At 41.3% G+C, this 24,543-nt stretch overlaps 1 pseudogene; it reads right to left on the bottom strand.

Annotated features, from left to right (window-relative positions):
• Window positions 1-20,162: 20,162 nt before the first annotated feature.
• On the bottom strand, window positions 20,163-23,331 carry LOC113350362 (annotated as a pseudogene).
• Between the last annotated feature and the right edge of the window lie 1,212 nt (window positions 23,332-24,543).

Genomic DNA, 24,543 nt, shown 5'->3' with positions numbered 1-24,543 from the left:
CAATCTTATATTGTGGTTACCAGTGAGGCCGAGGTTTATGAGGAGGTTACGAGTCCTGTAAACGAAGGGTATGCTAAGGATGAAGAAATATCTGATGGAGAAGAGCGTACCGATACTTCTCATCCTGATGACGAAGGTGGTAATGGTGAAGAAGAAGTTACCACGGGTGGTGATGGTGAAGAAGAAATTACCGCGGGTGATGATGGTGAGTCTGAGGGTAGTATTACCGTAGGTGGTACTGGCGGGGGTGGATCTGCCCCTGTTGGCGATAATATTGGTGGCGTGGGTACTCTGCCCGTTATTTCCCCTGAATTTTCTTTTGGTAGGATATATTCCGCGGGGGAATCCTTTGATGTGAACGCTTCCATGGGTCTTGCCGAAGACTTCTCATTGCTTTCCCAAAATGATGATTGAGATGTTCTTGGGGATATTGGTAAACAAGGTGCTACTGGTCAGCAGGCTGAAAACGAAGGTGATCATACTGAGGCTGGTGATGTCGAGACTTGCGCGAGTGAGGGGAGAACAGCCAAAGGGAAGTCTGTGGTTGAATCTCCTTCATAGGATTTCCCTTACTCGCTAATGCCTGAAGGCGAAGATGCCATTTTGGATTTGCTTAATAAGAAAAATTTGATGTTCGTCCCCAACCCTGCGCCAGTGGTCCCTGGTGAGAAGAATTTTGACGCTTATACTCGTCAGATGATGCAAGTGTCTTCTGAAGCCCGCGTTGCTGAGATGTGGGAGAAGAATCTGAGAGCTTCGGAAGCTAACATAGTGGTTGACCCTCCCTCCTCTGTTGCTGATATGATGGCCATAGCTGATGGGTACCAATACAGTTTTCCCCAGCAGTGTGTCTTAGAGGTAAATCCTTGTACTGATTGCCTCATGATATCCGAACATTGTATTCTTCGCGATATCCGATTCCTTGGGTATAATAATGTTTGTTGTTTGTGACATAGATGATGAGGAGCGAACATTGTAACCATGTTCTATACCAATTCTTTAAAGCAAAGTCTTTAAAGTTGGAGGCTAAGCTTCGTCATAGAGAAGAAGAACTATCTGCGGCCGAAATGGAACTAAGTGAACTGAGGGGTCGCCTGAAGGAAAAGGAGCGGCTGGGTAATGCTGAGGAGAGTCTCCGTTCGGAACTTGCTATAGTCCGCAATGAATTGGAGAAAGCTCGTAGAAATGTATCGTCCCTCCCAGGTTCGAATTTTTTATTGGTCTTTCACTCCTCGTGATTCCCTATTTGTACTTTGGTGTTCTGTCTGAGTCTCCCCACCCTATCTTCAGTGGGTGGAGTCCCCGAGCTCATATGGCTTCAGAAAGAAAGGGAACAACAGAAATCCCGCATTGCAGAGTTGGTGGGTAAGTTGAAAAGCGAAGACGTAAAGTGGAACGCTCGTGCTGATGAGCACAACGCCTTAGCAGCTGAGTGGCGTGAAAAAACGAACACTGATGGTTGATGTGCAAAATAAGTACAATCATGACCGTCGTTTGTTTAATGGTACGCTGCTATGGACGCATGACAACCTGCGTGAAGCTCGAGGACATGCTTCGGACTTAGAGGCTAGAGTGCGCTTTTTGGAAGGAGAGTTACAACAGGCTCGTTCTTTCTTAGGCCCCGGGGTTAGGGATAGTATGCTGCATCTTTCCGAGGAAAGAGATAATGCTAGGTGAGGTTGGTGCTCTTAGTAAAGCCCTAGCAGCGTCTCGAGCTGATGTTGCTCGCCAAGTGGAGTCTGAAAGAGATCTTGAAGTGAATGTGTATCGACTCCATAAAAGGATGGGGGAGATGAATGACGAAGTCAACCATCTTCGTCACTTGGATTCAATGAAGCAGGTAGACTTAGACGCGAGTCAATTTGCTCTTACGAACCTTCAAACGGATTATAAGAAACTATCCGACGAATATGACTTTCTTGATGAGGCTCGGGCAGTTGTTAATGAGTATGAAGAGGCTTCGGCTAATGTCGAAGGTATAACCTCGTTTTATCGAGTGTGATTCTGTTATTTCTTGTTTTAACCCCTTGGTATTTCTTGTTTTCAGCACTCGAGGGACAGCTTCACGCAGCAAATGATGAGCTTAAAAAACTCAATCTGCCTTAGTGCAGCAGGAAGGACAAGCCAACTATTTCAAAGGGTTGGCCGCGTCTCGTGAGGAAGCAGCGAGATTGCCTCCAAAGAGGCGGAACGCCTATCTGCATTGTGTCTCAGGCCAACCAGCGGACCGCTGTTATCACTTATAAAGCTCGATGTCAGTTGGCTGAAGAGACCAACAAAGTCCTAGATAAGATTGAACTTGATCTTAAAGTCGAACATGGTCTTGTCAAGAATTATCCGCGTCGTCCCCTTCCCGCGCCCTTGCCTGGTTCTTCTGGGCCTTCTTCAGGTGGTAGCGTACCTTCATCTCGCAGAGACAACCCTGTTGATGGAGCTGTATCGTCCAAGTAGATTTCTTTTATTAGTCATAGAAAGTTGATCCTTGTTGATTATATAATTTCGGATCATTTTTTGATGTGTTTCCTGCTTTATCTTATTTGCTGAACTTGTAATCAACTCTTTATGAAATGGATCATCCTTTTGGCATACCTGCGTTATCAATTCATTTTTATTTTAAGTATTGTGAAGTGTTAAACTAGAAATAACTTGCTTTAAAAAGTTGAGAGTGTTTGGGTGCGACAAAGGTAAATACCTTCGTGATCGTCTTGAGACCTGTCACCCCGCTGGCGAATCCTGGGCCAGAGGATTCCCAAACGGTGGGGGCCGAGGCAGCGTTCTAGGATATGGATGCTTATTTGAAATATTTACATGCACCCATTCCGTCGACCCGCTGCCTTAAAATTGGTTGGGTATCTCTTTCTGCTGGGTGCCTTCCCCCTGGTCTTACACTCATAGACACTGATAGGGGAGCCCTGAGAGATTGTAGATTAACTACTTTCCCCAATATTGTTAATTTATTATGTAATGTACATGCGTTCACCCAGCGGGCCTTTTGACCATTTCGTTTGCTTGAAGATTTCCCAAAAAGTTTGTTTGATTGATAGGTTGAGGCCTGCTACTCCTCGTCCAGAGATAGAAACATGTAAAGCGGTTACGCTGCCTTCTTCTTCTGGTATTCTTCACGCAGATGCAAAGCTGCGCTGCTCCTATGGGTAGTACGGTTTGAGCCATTTAGCATTCCAAGGGTGCCGGAGGACCTCGCCTTTCAGATTGCGAAGATAGTAGGAACCGTTTCCCGCAATGTCGTGTATTATAAAAGGTCCTCCCCATGTAGGTGCTAACTTTCCCCATTTCTTCTCTCGTTGATACTGCGGGATTGTTCTTAGCACATACTGCCCTTCTACAAAATTTCGAAGCTTAACCTTTTTGTTGTACTCTCTCGCTAATCTCCGTTGATAATTTTCCATCTTTTGCAATGCTGCTTCCCTCCTTTCTTCCAGGTCGTCCAGTCTCTCTAACATCATGTCTGTTGTGAGATTTTTCTCCCATGCTTCGGTCTTTGTGGTTGGCATGAGGATCTCTGTTGGGATGACTGCTTCAGCTCCATAAGTGAGGAGAAATGGGGACTCCCCAGTGGCAGATCTTCGTGTTGTCCTGTATGCCCATAATACATTGTGTAGCTGTTCACACCATCGCCCCTTGTGTTCGTCTAATTGCTTTTTGAGGATAAGGGCGAGGGTCTTGTTAGTAGCTTCCGCTTGTCCGTTGCTTTGAGGGTATATGGGGGTGGACTTGTTTTTTTTTTGAAAGTGTCGAAGAGCATGTCTATGTTTTTCCCCTGTAATTGTTTACCATTATCGGACACGATTTCCGCTGGTATGCCGAACCTGCAAATAATGTTTTGGAATATGAAAGTAAACACGTCCACGTCTCTGATCCTGGCTAAGGCTTTGGCTTCCACCCATTTACTGAAGTAGTCCGTGGCTACTATCAAAAATCGTCTTTTCCCTGATCCTTCGATGAAAGGCCCAACGATATCTATGCCCCATTTTGCAAATGGCCACGGACTATCCACAGAATTCAACGTTGTTGCTGGTGCGTGTATCTTTTTGGCGAAACGCTGACATTCTTCACATCGTCGGGACATTCTTGCAGCATCTTGTATCATTGTGGGCCAGTAATATCCTTGCATTTTTGCTTTGTCGGCTAGTGATCTCATGCCGCTATGATTCCCTGCGTCACCATAATGGATGTCGTTTAGAATTCGATGCCCCTCTTTCCTGGATAAGCAACGTAGTAACGGTCCGAGGAAAGATTTCTTGTACAGGACCCATCCCGAAGATCATATCTTCCTACTTTGGAGAGTATTTTCCTGGTTTGTTTGATCCGCGGGTAAGGTTCCATCCTTGAGAAACGCATGGATCATCATTCTCCAATCATCTTCGTTGTGAAATCTTCGTCTTGATTTGCTCTTGACAGGATATCTTCTTCGTCAAAATCGTCACGGATGTCTTCTCCCACCTGATCTTCGATATTTTCTTCCACTGTATCTTGATTTGTAGCAAAGGAAAATTGTGATGCAATCGAAGGCTCGTATACCCTTGTTATTTTGATAGCTTCGATACTCTTGTCCTTCAGCATGGATGATATATATGCTAGGGCATCCGCGTGCCTGAGATCCCTTCTGCATAAGTGCCGGAACTTGATGTTCGGAATTTGTGATGCCAATGTTTGGACCAAGGCCATGTAAGCTGAGAGGGTGTCGTCGTACACATTGTATTCGAGCCCTATTTGCCGTATGACAAGCTGCGAATCACTTGTCAGTCTTACATCAGTTACCCCCATCTCTATTATCAAGCGGAGGGCATGTACGACTGCCTCGTATTCGACGATGTTGTTAGTATGCTCTTTGAATTCTAACCTGAGTGCCTGTACGATCCTTTCTCCAGTTGGGGTGGTGATGACAATGCCCTATTCCTGCCCCTCCTTATTTTTGGAACCATCAACGAAGACTTCCCATTGTCTTTGACTCGCGGGTTCGAGGACATCAACTGGATCCTTGCTTTCCTCTCGTCTTCTGGTATTCCCCTAATCTCTTCATCGTTGTCCAGGGGGAGGTCTGCTAAGAAATCCGCCAATACTTGGGATTTTTGGGAATGTTGAATTTCATGAATGATGTTGAATTGGTCCAGGTGGGTGTTCCACTTGGCTATTCTACCTACTTTTCCCGCGCTTTTGAGGACTGCTTCCAGTGGTGCTTTGCATGGGACGCGGATGAAGTGAGTTAGGAAATAGGTTCTCAGCTTTTGAGTAGCCCATACTAATGCCAGGATGAGTTGTTCGATCTTCGTGTAATTCCTTTCCGCAGAATTGAGGGTCTTGCTGACATAATAGATAGGTTGTTCTATCTTCGTATTGGTTTTGACCAACACTGCGCTAACTGCGTCTTCTGTCGCTGCTATGTACAATGCCAAAACCTCATCAGGATCAGGCTTCTGCAGGATTGGAATTGAAGCCAGGTATTCCTTGATTCTTTGGAAGGCTTCTTCGCATTCTGCGGTCCATTCAAACTTACTCCCTTTTTTGAGAATATTGAAAAAATGTTTGCATTTGTCCGAGGATCGGGCAATAAATCTGCCCAAGGCTGCTAAGGACCCATTGAGCTTTTGCACTTCTTTTAAATTCTTCGGAGATGGCATTTCCACTATGGCCTGAATCTTCGCGGGGTCTACCTCAATACCCCTTTTTGTTACCAGATATCCGAGAAATTTCCCTGAGGTGACACCGAAGGTGCATTTTTCTGGATTTACTTTCATGTGATGTTTCCTCATTGCTTCGAAAATATCTCTCAGGTCCTGGTGGTGATCTTTGCGCAGCCTACTTTTGACGAGCATGTCATCAACGTAGACTTCTAGGGTACTACCAATCCATGGCTTGAAGATAGCATCGACCATTCTCTGGTAAGTTGCCCCTGCGTTTCGAAGTACAAAGGGCATTCTAGTGTAGCAATAAAGGCCATGCGGGGTGTAGAATGTTGTGTGTTGTTGATCTTCTTCTGCCAGGGCTACTTGGTTGTAACCAGAATATCTGTCCATGAATGACAGCTCTTCGTACCCTTCCACTGCTTACTCGGTAGGGGATAGCTGTCTTTTGGACATGCCTTGTTGAGGTTAGTCAAGTCGATGCATATTCTAACCCCTTCATTTTTCTTAGGAACGATGACCATGTTCGAGATCCGTGTAGGGTATTTGACTTCCTTGATGAAGCCTGCTTCTAGTAGTTTCAGAAGTTCTTTCTCTACTGCCTTATGATACTCTGGTGCAACTTTTCTTATTTTCTGCCTGAAAGGTGGCGTGCCTGGTTTGGTGCGCAGCTCGTGTTGGATTATTTTTGGATCAATCCCCGGCATGTCTCCTAAATTCCAGGCGAATACATCCGCGTATTCTTTAAGTAATTTGGTTAAGGAAGCTTCTCTTTCTTCGTCCATTATGGTCCCTACTTTGATCATCTTCGGGTTTTCTTCCGTTCCTATGTTGATTTCTTTTACGGGCTCCACTGGTGTGAACACCGGCTTCGGGTCCCCAAGGACTGGGACGTTCTTTAATTGCTATTTGGTATGTTTCTGTCCTTCGTTGTCTGCTGAAGTACTTGCCTCTGTGTTAAGAACATTATCATCTTTTGTCAAGCCCTTCCCTGCGGTTTCTTTGAGAAACAGGTCTATGGCCTTTTCTTTTGCAGCTTCTTTATTTTTGATCCTTCGGGTTTTTCGCTGCTCTTCCTGTTCGTTGTTGATACGATCCTGAGTGGCCTGGCACTCTTTTGCAGAGACCCGATCTCCCTTGCTTTCCATTACTCCCTCGGGTGTAGGGAACCTGAGATATTGGAAGTAAGTTGCTGCCACTCCCTTGAGTTTATGCACCCACTTTCGTCCAATAATGGCGTTATAGGGGGATGAGGCGTCTACCACGCTGAATCGTGTTTCTACTTTCATAGGCCCGACGTTGACCTGCAACACGATGTCTCCCAATGGCTTTGTGGGCACTCCGTTGAACCCGTAGATGGTGTAATAAGAGATCAACAACTGTTCATCATGGAGCTTTATCTGTTTGAAGGCGTCGTAGAATAGAACGTTCACTGAGCTTCCCCCGTAGATGAGGATCTTTTTGAGGTTACATCCGGCCACTGGTAGTGAGGGATCGTTATGGTATTCCATATCTTCTTCGATATCTTCAGTATCGAAGATGATAGGTGCGTCCATCCACTCTTCGTGCTCGTCCACCTCTACTCCATCAATCTTATATAATTCACAGTGGTCTTCAAATTTATTTCGTAGCCTCTTTCCTATCTGCGTTGTAAGTGAGGGCCCTACGGCTTCGGAACACGAGATGGTGTTGATTGTGCGGTTTCCCTCTGGAAGTTGGACTTGCTTGGTTCGTTTGGATCTGTCCTCGGTGACTTCCTTTCGTATGTATTGCTAGAGTTCGCCAGCATCAATCAACTTTTGGAGCATTATTTTGAGGTTTTTGCATTTCTCGGTCTGGTGACCATTGAAGCAATGATACTCACAGTAATCTTTTGACTTCTCGGTCCTTGGGGGCTGTTTTCCCTTAGACCACGACCACTCCAAATTTTCCCTTCCTTTGATCTCTCGTAAGATCCAAGCGTAGGTAGCATTGAGCTTCGTATAAACCTGATTTTCGAATTTTCGATAGTCTTTTTGTCGTTCATCTCTTCGTTCCTTCCTATCTTCGTGCGGTCGTTCCATTGAGCTATTTCTTTTAGCCCCGCTGGTTTGTTCTGCGAAATTGGTACGGTGAGACCTCTGCGTTTGTGCCCTCGGGTTCTCACGCTGGATTTCTTCAAGACGAGCATACTTCTCAATAATTATTCGAAGATCTCCTTCTGTCTTAGGTACAGTTCCGTGGATCTCAACAAACAGTGGACTCATTCGGTCTAATCCCCACTTGTAGCAGTTGATGCTTACTACGGGATCCACACTCCCTATGGATTGGCAGATCTTATGCCATCTGTTGGTGTATTTCCTCGTGTTTTCCTTGTAACCAATTGCCAGAGAAAAAAGTTTATCCATTCCGGTGTTGACAGCTTTGTTGTACATGTAGGTTCTCAAGAATTTCTCTGCGAGTTGATCGTAGGAGTTGATGGAATCAGGTAGCAGGTTGTCAAGCCAAGACAAAGCCGATCCCTTCAGACTTGATGGGAAATACCTACAGAGGACGGCGTCGTTTTGACTCCATCGGGCTAAGATACGATTATAATACCGGATATGTGCCGCGGGATCACTGGATCCGTCATAGCATTCAAAAGTTGGGACATGACACTTTAGCGGAATGGGGGTATTTTCCAGGCGATGAGTTAGGGGCGTGGAGTTAGCCTCTTTCATCACCTCTTCAAGCCTTCCTCCGCCTTGTCTGGCTTTTAACTTCCTGATCTCAGCCATCATCTCATCACGCAGCTCTTCCATTGCACGGTAATGTCCCACGTTCTCGTGCTCAGTTGAGCGTTTCTTTCTTCGATCTTCACTGTCATAATAGTATGAGTCTTTGGCGGCATAATCCGGATCGGATGCACTGCTTCCCCTAGCGGCTTTTGCTAGGATGATTCTTCGGTCTCGATTAGGCTCTGGTGCCTTAGAATTTGCTTCGTCCAGTTGTTGGCTGGTCTTCGTGCTTTGGGCAATCCGATCTTTTAAGTCTTGGTTCTCTCTGTCCAAAAGAGTTACAACATCTGCATAGACCTGCTGGCTCTTTTTCAATTCTTCGAGCTCTACCATCAGTCGGTGGGACTGGTTAGATCCCTGATTGGGAGTTCCGGCTTGTACCCCTACGGGCATGGTTCCCCCTTCGTCTACTGTGTGTATTAAGGGTGGTAGAGGATCAGCTTCAATTGTTGGTATCTCCAAGTTTGGTCCCCTCGGTTGAGCTTCCACTCGCGGTACTAAAACCACTGGTATGGTTTGATTTTGACCGTTGGTTGACGGCATTCCGAAGACTGGCGGATGTGCGGGCTGATGTGTCATAGATTCTGCCACCACTTCTCTTTGTTGATGGATTTGGTTTGAAACCAAAGTTTTGTTAGCTTCTGTAGCCTAGAGGGCCGCAACAGTTGCATTGTTCTTTGTGGCTGCTTCTTTGAGAGCCGCGGCTGCAATGGAGTTAGTGTTCATAGGTGAGGTGATTTCCGCAGCATTCTGCGTCTGATTAGCTGTTTTAGATTTGTCTCCTTTCTGCTTGCTTCGGGTCATGACCGGGGTAGTCCTCGGTGTCTCCTTTGATGAGGCTTTGGTTTTTCCTGCCTCTAGTATCTTTTCCATTTTTAGTCCTTTTCTGCATAGGGGAATAAATAAAGAAAACCAATGATATCCACGAGGATCGGGTTAGTGCCATTCGTATCCGCAAAATTTGTGGAATAAAAAGAAATGAGCTGCCCAAGGGCCTTAATAAAAGAGAAACATAAAGACTCCATCGGTCTTGTTTTCGCAATACAAATCCTCTAATAAACAATCATGGACCTTGTTTTCAGACTACTTTTGAAAAGGAAAACTCTTGAAAAGGCAGATCCGTAGCGAGAACTCATGAATCTGGATTATTAAGTCTTAGTTTTAAAAGAAAAACGCCTCACGTGCAAATCTGTGATAGATAGCCGTGGATTTGCCTGCTTTGATATGGTGTTTGTAAAAATGAAGACCATGAACCCAGAATAAAAAAGGTTTTGAAAGAACGCTGAACCAAGAATAGGGCACAACCATAATGCGCGTTTAAGGTGAAATCACAGGATAAGATAAATCTTTTACCGGGACAAAGTCCCTGTTTCTAGCGCCATATTGTGAACGCATAAATCTCGAAGCCATCCACGTGTTCACAAACAATATTCGCGTACATTCTAATTCTGAAATTGTACGTCGTATATGTAAAGGGGATGATTATATCGATTCATCAACTCTAAGCCTTCGGGCTTGTCATTGTCTAGTCGAATATTATCATAAATAATGTTCGTATAAAGGGGTAAATAGAGAATCAAACATAAATGTAAAGCACATGACGTTCAATGCTGAATGTAAAGTGCTGAAATATAAATGAGACAAAGATTTACGTGGTTCGTCATTAAGGCCTACATCCACGGGGCTGGTGTTTCACTATGTATTGAATGATTACAAAGATAGTCAAATGACTTTAGAGTACACATAGATCTGCGGAAGTAGGGGATCACTTACTCTTCCTATTTCTCTCCTATATTCTCCTATCTTTTCTCTGTATTGGTCGACCCCTTCTCTCTTAGTGGAAAGGGGTATTTATAGGGTTGGAACGTGGGTCCTACTTCTGAGGTGCCGTTGTAACCTTATCTTCTTGTGCTTTGTGCCCATTACGCAGAGGTCTTCGGCAAATGCTGCTGCATAAGCTTGAATACGAAGGGTTATCCTCGCTTCTTCCACGAGCTGATTGACACGTGTATATCTCTTTGGTATTTAATGCGGGTAGATGGATGTCTGCTCGTGTCAGACTAGTGTCTCTTAGTCTGGTCACATCTGTGTCAGTCAAACTCTCTCTCAGCCGTTGATCTAGGATCTTCCTCGGGATTGGGTATACTAACACCCAAGGGGTATTATTTGGTGCTCCTCTAAGCCATCATACCTCTGTGATCCTCTGTCCCTGACCGTCAGATCTGCTGACCGGTGGCATCTTCTGATGAGATGCTTGTTATCATGTTTTGATATCTTGTTTTGCATGCCTTCCACGTGTCTCTTCATGTACACGTGGTGGATGATGAAAGGTGTACATACACTTCTCATTTCTGAAGTAAAACGTATGAGCATTGATATCAGAATTAAACAAGAAGGGAAATTACTGAATATGTTGGTAAAACCATGCACAATCCATTAGAATGAACATCTGGGATAGTAGCCAACTGCAACATAGTTACCATCAAGATAAGCTTGGTTCAGGTGATTCGTCAAAGTTGATAGCTCAACGTAAGCTTCATTTAGCTGATCTCTTTCTTCCGTCATTCTACCAAGGGACATACATAGCTCAACATTAGCTTCATTCAGCTGATCTCTTTCTTCTGTCATTAGACTAAGGGATCTCAATAGCTCAATGTGAGATTGATTCATCTGATATCTTTCTTCTGTCATTCTACTAAGGGATTTCGATAGGTTGGTCGTATTTATTTCCATGTAATCAATCCTTCGACTCTTTATATCTATCACAGTATCTAGTCTAGACACAAGATTCTGAAGTCTCCTTAGTCCTTATCTCTTCATGTAAGGGAGTTGTCAATAAACTTGAACCACGGATAACCTACATGGAAAACAAGAATGTTAAGATAAGACCAACTGAAGGTAGTTACAAGACATGAAAGTATATAGAACACAAGAGTGTGAAACCAGACGAGACAAGAAAATTGTGTGTCTTCATTGTCAATGAGAACTCCTATATAAAGAAGTTAGCTTACAAAAGATTATGTCGAATATCCTGACAGAGGTAACATATCTCTTAAAGAAGGTAAGCAAATATTTACATCTAATACAAAAGATACTGGAGTATACAAAACATACTGGAATATACATCTAACACCCCCCCCCTCAAGTTGGAGCATGAAGAGTCGAAATGCCCATCTTGAGAAGAAGATTTTGAAACTGCTGACGTCCCAAAGCTTTAGTCAGAATATCAGCTAGCTGAGAAGTAGTATGAATATAAGATGGAACGATAGTACCTCGAAGAATTTCATCACGCACAAAATGACAGTCAATCTCGATATGCTTCGTACGCTCATGAAAGACGGGATTATTAGCAATGTGTAACGCAGCTTGACTATCACAATGAATTGAAACTGGTTTTAGATGTCCTACACCAAAATTTCGGAGCAATCCTTTTAACCATATAATCTCACAAGTTGTGGAGGCTAAAGCACGATATTCTGCTTCGGCTGAAGAACGAGACACTGTGGTTTGTTTCTTCGTTTTCCACGATATAGGAGAACCGCCGAGAAAAATAAAATGGGCCGTGAGAGAACGACGACTAATTGGACAACTAGCCCAATCTGCATCACAATAGGCCTCAAGAACTAATTTGGAATCAGCTCGAAGTAAAATACCTTTCCCAGGGCTAGATTTCAAATAACGCACAACTCGAAGTGCAGCAACCCAATGAGATTGAGTTGGATGTTGCATAAACTGAGACAAAGTATGAACAGAGTAACATATATCAGGCCATGTAATATTTAAATAAATTAGTCTCCCCACCAACCTTCGATAACGAGCAAGATCAGGCATGAGCGTGTCTGAAGCAAGAGCTAGCCGATGATTCTCCTCCATTGGGATACTAGCTGGTTTGGATCCGAGAAGACCTGTTTCCGTCAAGATATCTAGAACATATTTACGCTGGCAAAGGAAAATGCCTTTAGAGCTTCTAGCTACCTCAATACCAAGAAAATATTTTAATTCTCCCAAATCCTTCATATGAAAGCATCTACTGAGATATGCTTGAAACTCGCAAATGGCAGCCTTATTGTTGCCAGTAATAACAAGATCATCCACATATACTAGAATATACATAATAATATTTCTTTTGCGATAGAGAAATAACGAGTGATATGAGGCACTTGTAGAGAAACCATATGTACGCAAAGCAGTTGCCAGCTTTGCATACCAACACCGGGGAGCCTAACGTAAACCATACAAAGACTTACGAAGTCGACAGACTTTGCCAGAAAATCCATTACCGAACCCAGGAGGAAGTCGCATAAATACTTCTTCATATAAATCGCCATGAAGAAACGCATTGTGGACATCCATTTGAACTAACTCCCAGTTATTGATTGCAGCAACCGCAAGAAGAGTTCGTACAGTAACCATTTTTACTGTAGGAGCAAAAGTGTCTGTGAAGTCAGTTCCTTCCTTTTGATGGTTGCCAAGGACGACTAATCTGGCTTTGTAGCGCTCAACGGAGCCATCAGATCTTCGCTTAATTCGGAAAACCCACATACAACCAATTACATGTTTGTTAAGAGGCATATCTTCAATTGTCCATGTACCCTTGGAGATTAGGGCAGAAATCTCTTCCTCCATTGCTTTATGCCATCTGGGAGCATCCATAGCCTCCTTAAATGATTTAGGTTCAACATCATTCGAAATGGCTGCAACAAATGTACGATGAGCAACAGAAAAAGCATCATAATTCACGAAATGGGTTATAGGATAGGGAGTACCTGAGGTCTTGATTGGTACATGTAAAGCTTCAGGGGGAACCAAGGTTGTGTTAGCCTGTTTTGAAACACCCTGCCAACTTACAAAATCCCTGTGACGTACATTCTCAAACTTTGTACGTTTACTACGCCCCAGATCCTCATCTGTAACTATGTGGTGATGAGGTTCACTATCTTCGGTCACTGTGGGAATATAACCTGTACCAGATACAGGTACAGCAGGTGGAGGAGCATCAGGTAATACTAATTCAGAATCAGGTACAACAGGTGGAGGAGCATCAGGTAATACTAATTCAGAATCTCCTTCAACAGAACGTGTATCACATACAACAGGTTCTGGCGGATGAAGTACTTGTACATTATCATCGTCTGTGATGTGTACAGAGTCTTGTGCAACGTCCTGGAGATCTGGTGCAACATCCTGGAGATATGGTGAGCTTCCTAAATTAGTCCGTGGAAGTGCGTCATTATCAGCAGCGGAAGAAGAACCACCAGAAACTGGCAAGACATTATAATCAGCTTCAAAGGGATCTGCAGACATATCCCTAGATATAGTTCCAGCAGTCTCATCAAGATACAAAGAGTGCAGTCGCAGAAGCTCATTTTTATCAGCTAACGGAAAAACATCTTCAATAAACTCTACATCTCATGACTGAAAATATTGACCTGTGTCTAGATCAAATAGATGCCATGCCTTCTTTCCAAACGGATAACCGAGAAATATACAACGACGACTGCGACTGTCAAATTTATCGCAAGGACTAAGATTTTTCGCATAACAAAGACATCTAAAGACTCGAAGAGAGTTAAAAGTAGGAGCCGAACCATATAGAATATCATGCGGTGTTTTGAAATTAAGAACACGAGAAGGAGTTCTATTAATCAGATATGCAGCAGTTAGGACACATTCACCCGAAAAATAGATTGGTAAACAAGCCTGAAATCGTAGTGCACGAGCAACATTAAGAATATGACGATGCTTCCTTTCCACCCTTGCATTTTGTTGTGGTGTCTTAACACAAGAAGTTTGATGAACAATACCATTCTTTCGAAAATAAGGAAAAAGACCTTTGAACTCAGTTTCATTGTCACTGCGTAGAATCTTAACCTTTTGTGTAAACTGACGTTCAACCATCGCAAAAAAATTTGTTAACAAGATAGGCACCTCATCTTTAGTTTTCATCAAATACACCCAAACACATCTAGAAAAATCATCCACAATAGTCAAAAAATATCTCGAGTTACAAGCATGATTTGCATGATAAGGGCCCCAAACATCGCAATGAATTAACTGAAATAAATCGACTGCCTTATTATCACTTAATGGAAAAGAAGTACGAGTTTGCTTGGCTCTATGACATACTTCACAAGCATGAAAATCTAACTGACTATCAATACGACCGACTTGAGGTAGAGACTTCAATACTTGAATAGAAGGATGGCCAAGTCGTTTGTGCCATAATTCCGCAGCAACCTTCTCTAACACAACATTAACACGAGCTGGTTCCCCCGCTATCAAGAAATAAAGCCCATCAGTGAGCTTACCCATACCAATCTTCGTCCTCAGAGTATGGTCATGTATAACATATTCAGAGTTAGTGAATTGAACACTTAACAGATGCTTCTGTGCATGGTTAGCATGTGATGAAGATAGAAATTGAGACACGGAAATGAGATTTCAAGTGAACTTTGGAACATACAGCACATTGTGCAATATAAGAGAATCATTCAACTTTACAGTCCCAATTTTGGTTGCCTGTATACTTACACCATTAGGCAAACCAACTTGAATAGGACTAATATCACGAAAACATTCAAACAAGTTATCATCGCAACAAACATGATTGGAAGCTCTGGTGTCAACAATCCAGGTATGACCACTCTTACCAGTTAGACGAACGTGATTTGTAGTTGCTGATATCTCACCAACAATAGCATTCGCCTTGGTAGATGATGGGTTACGGAAAGATGATGATTCGTTTTTGGTCTGAGTCGCAGGTGGACTTCTTGGCTGGCGACCATCTGGATAACCATGCTTCTCCCAACAACGATCCTCAAGATGTCCATTGTGACCGCAATAAGTGCACTTTAATGGAGGTTTGGCCCCTCCGTTTTTTGATCCTTGTGGCTTATATACGTGAAAAGCTATTGGAGTAGCTGTATCCTCCCTTTGTTGAGTATATGATTTGACTTCTTCCTCTTGGATGAGACGAGAATACACCGCATGCAGAGACGGAAGTGGTTCGGTGCCCAAAATACTAGAACGAACATTAGCGTAATAGGGTACGAGACCCATTAAAAGTTCACGTACCTAATCGTTATTACGCCGAGTTCTGAGAGTCACATTCAAACCGCAAGTGCAACCGGAGCATTGACAGGAAGGTAAGGCATCAAAATCATTGATGTCATCCCAGAGTTTCTTCATCTTCCCGTAATAATCTTGAATGGACTCTCCATCTTTTTGTTTGCAACTAGCAACATTAGATTTGAGCTGAAATATTTTTATTCCATTCCCTAGAGAAAAGCAAAGTCTAATATCTTCCCATAAATCGAAAGCAGTATCACGATAAGAAATTGAAGAACGAAGAATTGGATCAATCGTATTAAAAATCCAGGAAACAATCATGTAGTTGACAGTCCACCAATCATCCAAATCAGAAGAATCAACAGAAGGTTTGGAGACTTTACCATTAATGAAGCCAATTTTTCGTTTTACGCCCAGAGAGATACGAAACCCTTTAGCCCATTCTTCATAATTCGATCCTTTGAGAACTACATGTGTGATCATAGTTCCCGGTCCATCGTTTGAAGCTAAAGTATATATAGATGAACGATTCTTAGGAGAAGAAGAAGATGTAATTAAATCGCCTGACATATCTAAAACCGGACTCATGATACCATGAAGGTAGTTACAAGACAAGAAAGTATATAGAACACAAGAGTGTGAAACCAGACGAGACAAGAAAATTGTGTGTCTTCATTGTCAATGAGAACTCCTATATAAAGAAGTTAGCTTACAAAAGATTATGTCGAATATCCTGACAGAGGTAACATATTTCTTAAAGAAGGTAAGCAAATATTTACATCTAATACAAAATATACTGGAATATACAAAAGATATTGGAATATACATCTAACACCAACGGTGTGTGAGGCGCCAAGCTCTCCTAGCGCCAAGAAAGAAGAAAAACACAGTTGTTCAAATTTTTTCGCCTAGGGCGTTTAGCCAGGCGCCATTTTCCTCCTCGTGCGCCTAGCTAATGATTATTAAAAGAGTGAAGTTACTAGATACATTTGAAAAGGAGAAAACTAATTAAATTCACACCCCTTAATAAGAACAACAGATTCCTCATAATCACACAACCTTAATTAATTAAGAAAAGAAACAAATTGTTCCGAAACAATGCACAAATTGGGGTTTCACTAGCAACTAGGGATGGTCATGGGGCGGGTATGGGGCGGGGATCTTGTATCCCAGTCACTGCCCTGTTCCCAAAAAAAAACCCACACCCTCCCCATTACCCGTTTGATCTGGGACGGGGCGGGAATGGGAAATACCCGTACGGGGCGGGTTTTTTACGGGTTACCCATAACATTAAGCTCAAATATGATGAGTTAATTTAATAATCAATACCTAAGTTCAACCAATAATAATAATAATAATTTAAAATTTCAAACTCATAAATTCATCGTAAAACAAGCAAAAGAAAAACAAATTGGTCTATAAACGAGCATCACTCATTTTAGTTCTTAATTATTTCTTATCAAGTATCTTCCTCCATGTTGATCACCTCATCGTCTGCTTCAGTTTCTTCCCAAAATGTTTCACCATCGAATTTTGATCCACCTAGCCAAAATAAGAAAGTGTATCATATAACCATAATGATGTAATAAATGTAAAAAAAACATTTCAATAAAAAGAGAATTTCATTACCATTCAGCATATCCCATAGCCAGTCTTGAGCGCACATCAAAGCTTCCAACGTTTTTGGATGAAGTCTATTACGTTGGACACTCACAAATCTACCTCCGGTACTAAAAGCTGATTCGGAAGCTACCGTTGAAACTGGAATCGCTAAAATATCTCTAGCCATACACTGCAAGACTTGATATTTAATCCCATTTGTGTTCCACCATGCTAGTATGTCAAAATTACCAATCCTAGGTAAAAGATCTTCTTCTAAGTAATTGGTTAATTCTGACTTAACAGTACTAGTAGGAGCAGTATTAGAGACAGACATATCAAACTCTTCCAAAGGATCTACGTCATCGTTAAAACCATGCATCTCTGAATTGAAAGACAAATCATTTTGGCTAACAGATGTTTCAACAAATTTTACTTCCAGTTCATACTCCGTCGCCAAATCAACGCATAAATCGCGTACTCGATCAATTTCGATTTTTGAAAAAGCTTGACCATAAATTTGTGGAAAATAAAACTCAATCAATTTCATCTTAAACTTTGGATCTAACATAATTGCTACGGCCATTACTCCATTGATCACAAACCAATACTCTTCAAACTTAAATACCACCTTAAACAACGGTTGAAGCGCATATGAATATCGTCTAAATCCAGCATGTTCAACGATGGAAAGCGGATACTCGTGTATGATTATCATATAAGCAAGTTCCTTCCTAGCGAACGATTGATCAAAAATGTACGTGTTAAGCTGACTTCTTCCGTCACTTTTTTTACTCGGAGTGATTATTGATTGTCTTATGTCTTGCTGTTTACGTCGAGGACATATTTTCATGTGTGCTTGTAGATGTTTAGTCCCATTTGTGCTTTTTCCTCCTAATGGTTTATGACAATATTTGCAAACTGCTTTGTCTTCCCCTTTTATCTTTTTCTTTTCAAAGTGGTTCCACACTATGGATCTTTTCTTCCCTGAAACTATAGCAATTTCACCTTCGGCATTATCACAGTCACCTGTAATGTTTGCCTCGGCAGTTTCACCATGGTCATCATCCATTGGAGAACTTGGAATTGTCTCGACATGGTGTTCAGACTGTTCGGATTCACCTCGTGTGGATATAGTTGTCATTTTGGGATCACTGTGTAATATACATATAAAGTAATATAATATATATAATAAAGAAAGCTTAAATAATATAATATAATCAATACAATAATTAAATAATATAATATAATATAGTACAATTTCTTAGTTTAAATATAATATAAATAATTAATGATATCTTATATTTTTACGTTTTCTTTTATAATATAATATAATATAATATAATTTCTTAGTTTAAATATAATATAAATAATTAATGATATCTTATACTTTTACCTTTTCTTTTATAATATAATATAATATCTTAGTTTAAATATAATATAAATAATTAATAAATAAAATCATAAAATGGGAACGTACGGGGCGGGTATAGGGAGGGGACCTAGAATCCCATCCCCGCCCCATCCCGCTTCACTAATTTCGGGTATTACCCATATCCAATCCCAACCCCGTTTATACGGGTAAAACTCTACTCAATAGGGGCGGGTACCCACGGGGATGGGTTTGGGTGGGGCAAATGGCAATCCCTGCCAACAAATAACATCGTCTTAATTACCTTTTTAAATTGGCCCCGAGTTTTTCTTTTAGTTTAACCCCAACTGAAACGACGAATCTTGGGCATGGCTCCTCCTTAGTTTCACAAAAGAATCTCTAGAAAAACCCTAGAAATTAGATCAAAAATGGAGAAAAAAATGGAGATGGATACAGACAGACTTGACAGCAGCAAGTAATGGAAGCTCAAAATTAGAAGAGAATATGTTGTACGTATTCTTCGCTCAAAATCTCGACAAAAATCTCTTGATGTGTTTAGGGTTCAGTACTGCAGAGGTGTGTGAAGATTAAAATCGGAAGAGAAGCCATCAGAATAAAGTAGCTGAGCCATGCCATCTCCGTGAATCAAACGGATTGTTGCCTGATTAAGTTTTTTTTTTTTTTTTTTGATAGGAAATAAAACATATATTAAAATTTAAACTGTAACATTGAGGGTTTTGGAACTGACACGTGTTAACGGAGTCCATTTCATATTTGGTTAAAAATGGCGGGAGAGATTCAGTACTACGGTTTACACAGTACACCTCGTTGACTCGTTGTATCTAAATGTAGTGTTATGACTAAAGTCAATTTAGTACTTGACCGTGCGATTTGGCACAAATACTACTTCTGTTTTGTTTCTGGAGAAGTGAAAGTTTCACTTTTCCTGAAACGGAATTAGTACTATGTGCTCAGCCCTCGCTGGAGTGATCCTGACACACTTTCCATGAAACCACTTCTCGCAGATGTCACAGCAGATCCATAGGATAAGTTGACTTTGGGCACCGGCAGTGGCTTGGTAAGCTTATGTTTTGGTTCAGATAAGTTCAACCCGGTCAACCCCAAAAATAACTAATGTCGCATCACAGTACCACGGCTATGACACACCTCTCTGAAAACTTTTTAGGAAGTCAATAAATATTTCAGTTGCTTGATTGGCATGGTAAAGAAGAATTTATATGCACATCCCATTGGCCACTGATATAAGCAAAAGTAATGCAGAAAAACAAGGCAATTTGATAAAAGATAACAAAATGAAAGCTTAATTGCATCAGTATGGGGAGGAAAAAAAGAAGAGCATGCCTGTCGTTTCTATCGCATTCAAATCTGGCAGCAAAATAAAAATATGATTGCAAGTAACCACACATCAGTGTAAACCTCAACCAGAGATAACCAGTCCTTTTCTTGCATCCCATCTCTAGCAAGCAAAGTTTTGTACCGAGTGCTCCGTGCAGGCTCTGATAGCTCTGAAGGGAGCTCTTCAGCAAGTAAATTGACAAGTTCTCCTTCTCTGCCAGAACATGTTGAAAGTTAATTAGTACTGCTTGTTTTTAAGCATGTAACACAGACAATATGAAAGACAAAGAAAATTAATTTTACCAGCGAAATTCATAATCAAAACTCAAACATAGACAGGAACCAAAAATAATAAAAAAAAGAAACACAGACGATATGAAAGACGGACATCCACTAAAACTCAGATATTTCCAACAGCCAACACTCAAGACTGTACCATCATCATTTGTTACAGAAAAACTAAACTTAAAAACAAGTAAACTAAACTGAGCTTAACAACAAAACACAACCCATCCAACTTCACGCCCCCAGGCAGTGATAGTTATTCAACTTAATCAACTTCCTCAATCTTGGGTCCTGCACCAGCACCACCCATTGAAGGACCATCCTCATCCATGCCACCAAAACCACCCATGTCAGGTCCAGCACCACCTTGATACATCTTTCCAATAATCGGGTTGCAAACACTCTCCAGCTCTTTCATCTTATCATCGAATTCCTCCGCCTCTGCAAGCTGGTTGCTGTCAAGCCACTGGATAGCACCTTCAATGGCATCCTCAATCTTCTTCTTGTCAGCTGGATCCAAATTCCCACCAATCTTCTCATCCTTGATGGTATTCCTCATATTGTATGCATAGTTCTCCAGAGAATTCTTCGACTCGATCTTCTTCTTGTGCTCTTCATCCTCTGTCTTGTACTTCTCTGCCTCCTGCACCATCTTCTCAATCTCCTCCTTCGACAACCTTCCTTTATCATTTGTAATTGTGATTTTGTTCTTCTTCCCTGTAGTTTTATCCTCAGCAGATACATTAAGAATACCATTTGCATCAATGTCGAAGCAAACAGTGATCTGAGGGACACCACGAGGCGCGGGTGGAATTCCAGAAAGCTCAAATTTACCAAGCAGGTTGTTATCCCTGGTTCTTGCTCGCTCTCCTTCAAACACCTGAATCAACACTCCAGGTTGGTTGTCGGCATAGGTAGAGAAAACTTGCTCCTTCTTGGTGGGAATGGTGGTGTTCCTTGGAATCAAAGTAGTCATAACCCCTCCAGCAGTCTCCAGCCCAAGGGAGAGAGGAGCAACATCCAACAGCAAAATCGTATTCAAGTTATCATTACTTGCACCAGTCAAAATTGCAGCCTGCACAGCCTCTCCGTAAGCCACAGCTTCGTCGGGATTAATACTCTTGCAGAGTTCTTTCCCATTAAAGAACTCCTGCAACAATTGCTGCACTTTAGGGATCCTAGTCGATCCACCAACTAGAACAACGTCTTGAACGCTGCTCTTATCCATCTTAGCATCCCTCAAGCACTTCTCTACTGGCTCCATACACTTCCTGAACAAATCCATGTTCATCTCTTCGAATCTGGCACGGGTAATAGACGTGTAGAAATCAACACCCTCGTAGAGAGAATCAATTTCAATTGTAGTCTGTGCAGTGGAGGAAAGAGTCCTCTTTGCCCTCTCACAAGCTGTCCTCAGCCTTCTATAATTCTCTAGGATTTCCACTGATATCCTTCTTATTCTTCCTCTTAAACTCTTGCACAAAGTGATTCACCATTCTATTATTCAGATTAGTCAAAATATCCAACTCATAATCTTTCTCTTCCAGTTTTTTGCGCATATCTTCCACCTCTGTTAAGGCTTGAACATTTTCTCCATTACTTGTATCTTTCCCTCTTTCAAAATTCTGTTGCACAGTATTTAGCTTTCTTGTAACCTGTGTCGCAGTGGCAATCCAAACAGAGATATATCTGGTAAAAGGTTTCCAATTTCTTTTTCTGTTCCAATGATGTTTGCTTGTCATGGTTCACAAAGTTGCCCGAAAAGACATAAAAGGGAATCGAGGGTTTAATCAATAGAGTTCAGGCTGACAAAAGTATAAATACCTCTTCCCTTAAGAGAGAAAGTTGCTTGCTTCAGAGATCCAATTGGGCCTCACGCTTGTCAATTTTCCTACGTTGCTGCTCGAGTTCTCTATTGTGAGTCTCTAAGTCCCTCATAAGCATCTCATTCTCGTACACAATCCTCTGCATACTTCTCATCTCTGAAATAAAGTTAAGATGGGCATACATGTTAGATTCAGTTGATACCTTAAACAAAACAAGGCTTGTTACAAAAAAAAATGTCTTCATAAAGCATGCATTAACAACCCCATTAGAGTGTTCAAATGGTATAGTCGAATGTTCATTGCACACCGTAGTTACCTTCAAGATGAGCTTGAATCAACTGATCTCTTTCTTCCGTCATTCTACTAAGTGACATCGATAGCTGAAGAAAAGCTTGATTTAGTTTATCTCTCTCATCTGTCATTATATCAAGAGACGTCGACAAGTCGGTTACCCTCCTCTCCATGTATTCCATCCTTTCATTCTTTACATCTATCTCTGCAGTTAGTCTACACACAAGACTCTGCAGTCTCCTCATCTCTTCATGTAAGTGAGCTGCCATGAAACTGGAACCAACAATACTCTACATGGAAAACAAGAAAAACAGTACGAAAAGTTATAAGGGATCCCAATCACATAAATTTGCAATGCAGAAGTTAAACACTTTCGTCTTCAAGAATAAAAAGATACAATGAGACTACTGCAAATACAAAACTGCAATGCCACACCACACATGAATTTGCAACGCAATTGAAGTTAAACGCTCCGGTCTTGAACAATAACAAGATAGTGATACACCACAAAATTAGAATGCCACCACACTTGCAATAACTAGTAGTACTACAAATTAACAACTTCAAAATTCATGAAACCCAGCATTGAACAACAACAACCCATCAATTTTCCTAATTCATTAAGAAACCCAAAATCAGATATTGAGACAAACCACACATACACAACCAACAGTTGAGAAGTTGAAAATTCAATTGCAGTAATCATTCATAATCAGGCGAACCCAGCACTGAATTCTGTTTCTCCTAATTAGTAAACCTTTTTTATTTGTCCCCCATTTCTTTTTCTGGTTTCACCCCAAATGGTATTCAGAGGGGGTTTCCCAGAAATCCCTCCTCTTCCTCCATTTTTAAACATCAACCCATTGATAAACCTCCCCGTAACTTACCTCTCAACTCTCAATAGTCCCAATTTACAGCATTTACAGGTAAACAAAAATGAGCGCTAGAAAATTGAAAAAACAAAAGGAAATGGAGAGAAAAAGAAGGAGAAGGAGAAGAAACAGACCTGATGGGCAGCAATAAAAGGAGCTCAATTTTGAGAATATATTCCTTGAATCCTTCTAGGAACCAAAAATTTCTTGGGGGGTGGTAGGGTTTGCAAAAAATTTTTATTATTTTTTTGATCAGAGGCAAACGATTAAAACGGAAGAGAATGGTGGAGCAGCAGAAGAAAGAATATACAAGTAGTATTTTTAACTCTACCATTTCCCATGACTAACGGCGTTCCTTTATACGGAATATTGGTTTTGGATCCGACACGTGTTGACGGTTTCCGTGATACAATTGACTCCGTTAGTTATACCCCTTGGAAATGGCGGGAGGGGTGTAGTACACCCGCGGTTCACAGCATGGACCCTGCTGGAACCACTTGATGGGGTGATCCCGGTCAACCGGAACAGTGACTCTCGTTGATTGGAACCAATATACTATGTAAACCCAAATTTCGTGTTAACGGCATAGTCCAGAATATGTTGAATATTGCTCTAGGGGATAATGTTTTGTACATGAATATGACCTTCAATCCCCACATAGGTTGGTTAGAAGTGTCCCAACTAGGAAATGTTGGTTCGAATTAACCCAACCTCCCTTACGAGGGAGAGTGAGAACAGTCGGATCACTTGATGGTTTTCGAGATTATTATTTGTAAGGATAAGATGAAAATGTTTATGTTAAATGTTGCTAACCAACCTAGTAAGAGTAGGGAATTTGTAGCCAGCCAGAACTCAGGGTTGGGCACGGCACTATGAATGCCTTCAATATATGACTGTCAACGGTAGCTATCCGACGATATCTGATAATATTCGACGGATATTCAAAAATATTTTTGTTATCCGTTCCGATAATAATGTCGGTTATCCGATAATATTCAGTAATAACCAATAGTAATTCATTATAATAAAAGTAATTTAAGTTTTTTTTAGTCTTCCACTAATTTCATAAATTACAAAAAGAATCAAAGGAAGCCTAAGGAAATTCGACTAGACAAAACCAAATACCTTGATCAAATGCACAAATTTGACTTTAAAAATTATTATATTAAATTAGATTTAAACAAAAACTCAAATCTTCTCCATCAATATTGAAAAATTCTCCGGTTTTCTCACAACTAATAAAACTAGTTGGTTTTTGTTCTTCCATAATATTTTTATTTCTACCACTCTTCACATATTACCAAGCTAACAACTAAATATATTACTCAAAAAAAATATAAAAAAATTTACATATGCATTCTTTAACGGATATCAGATATTATCCTATAGGATAATGCCTTTTCCGTATCCGGTTAAAATAAGAATATCCGATAAGACATCCGTATCCGATATCCGTTATCCGAAATTTCGGATAAT

Source organism: Papaver somniferum, chromosome 2 (assembly GCF_003573695.1).
Source record: "Papaver somniferum cultivar HN1 chromosome 2, ASM357369v1, whole genome shotgun sequence".
NCBI lineage: Eukaryota > Viridiplantae > Streptophyta > Magnoliopsida > Ranunculales > Papaveraceae > Papaver > Papaver somniferum.
The sequence above is the reverse complement of the archived record's forward strand: the minus strand, read 5'-3'. Positions and strand labels throughout refer to the sequence as shown.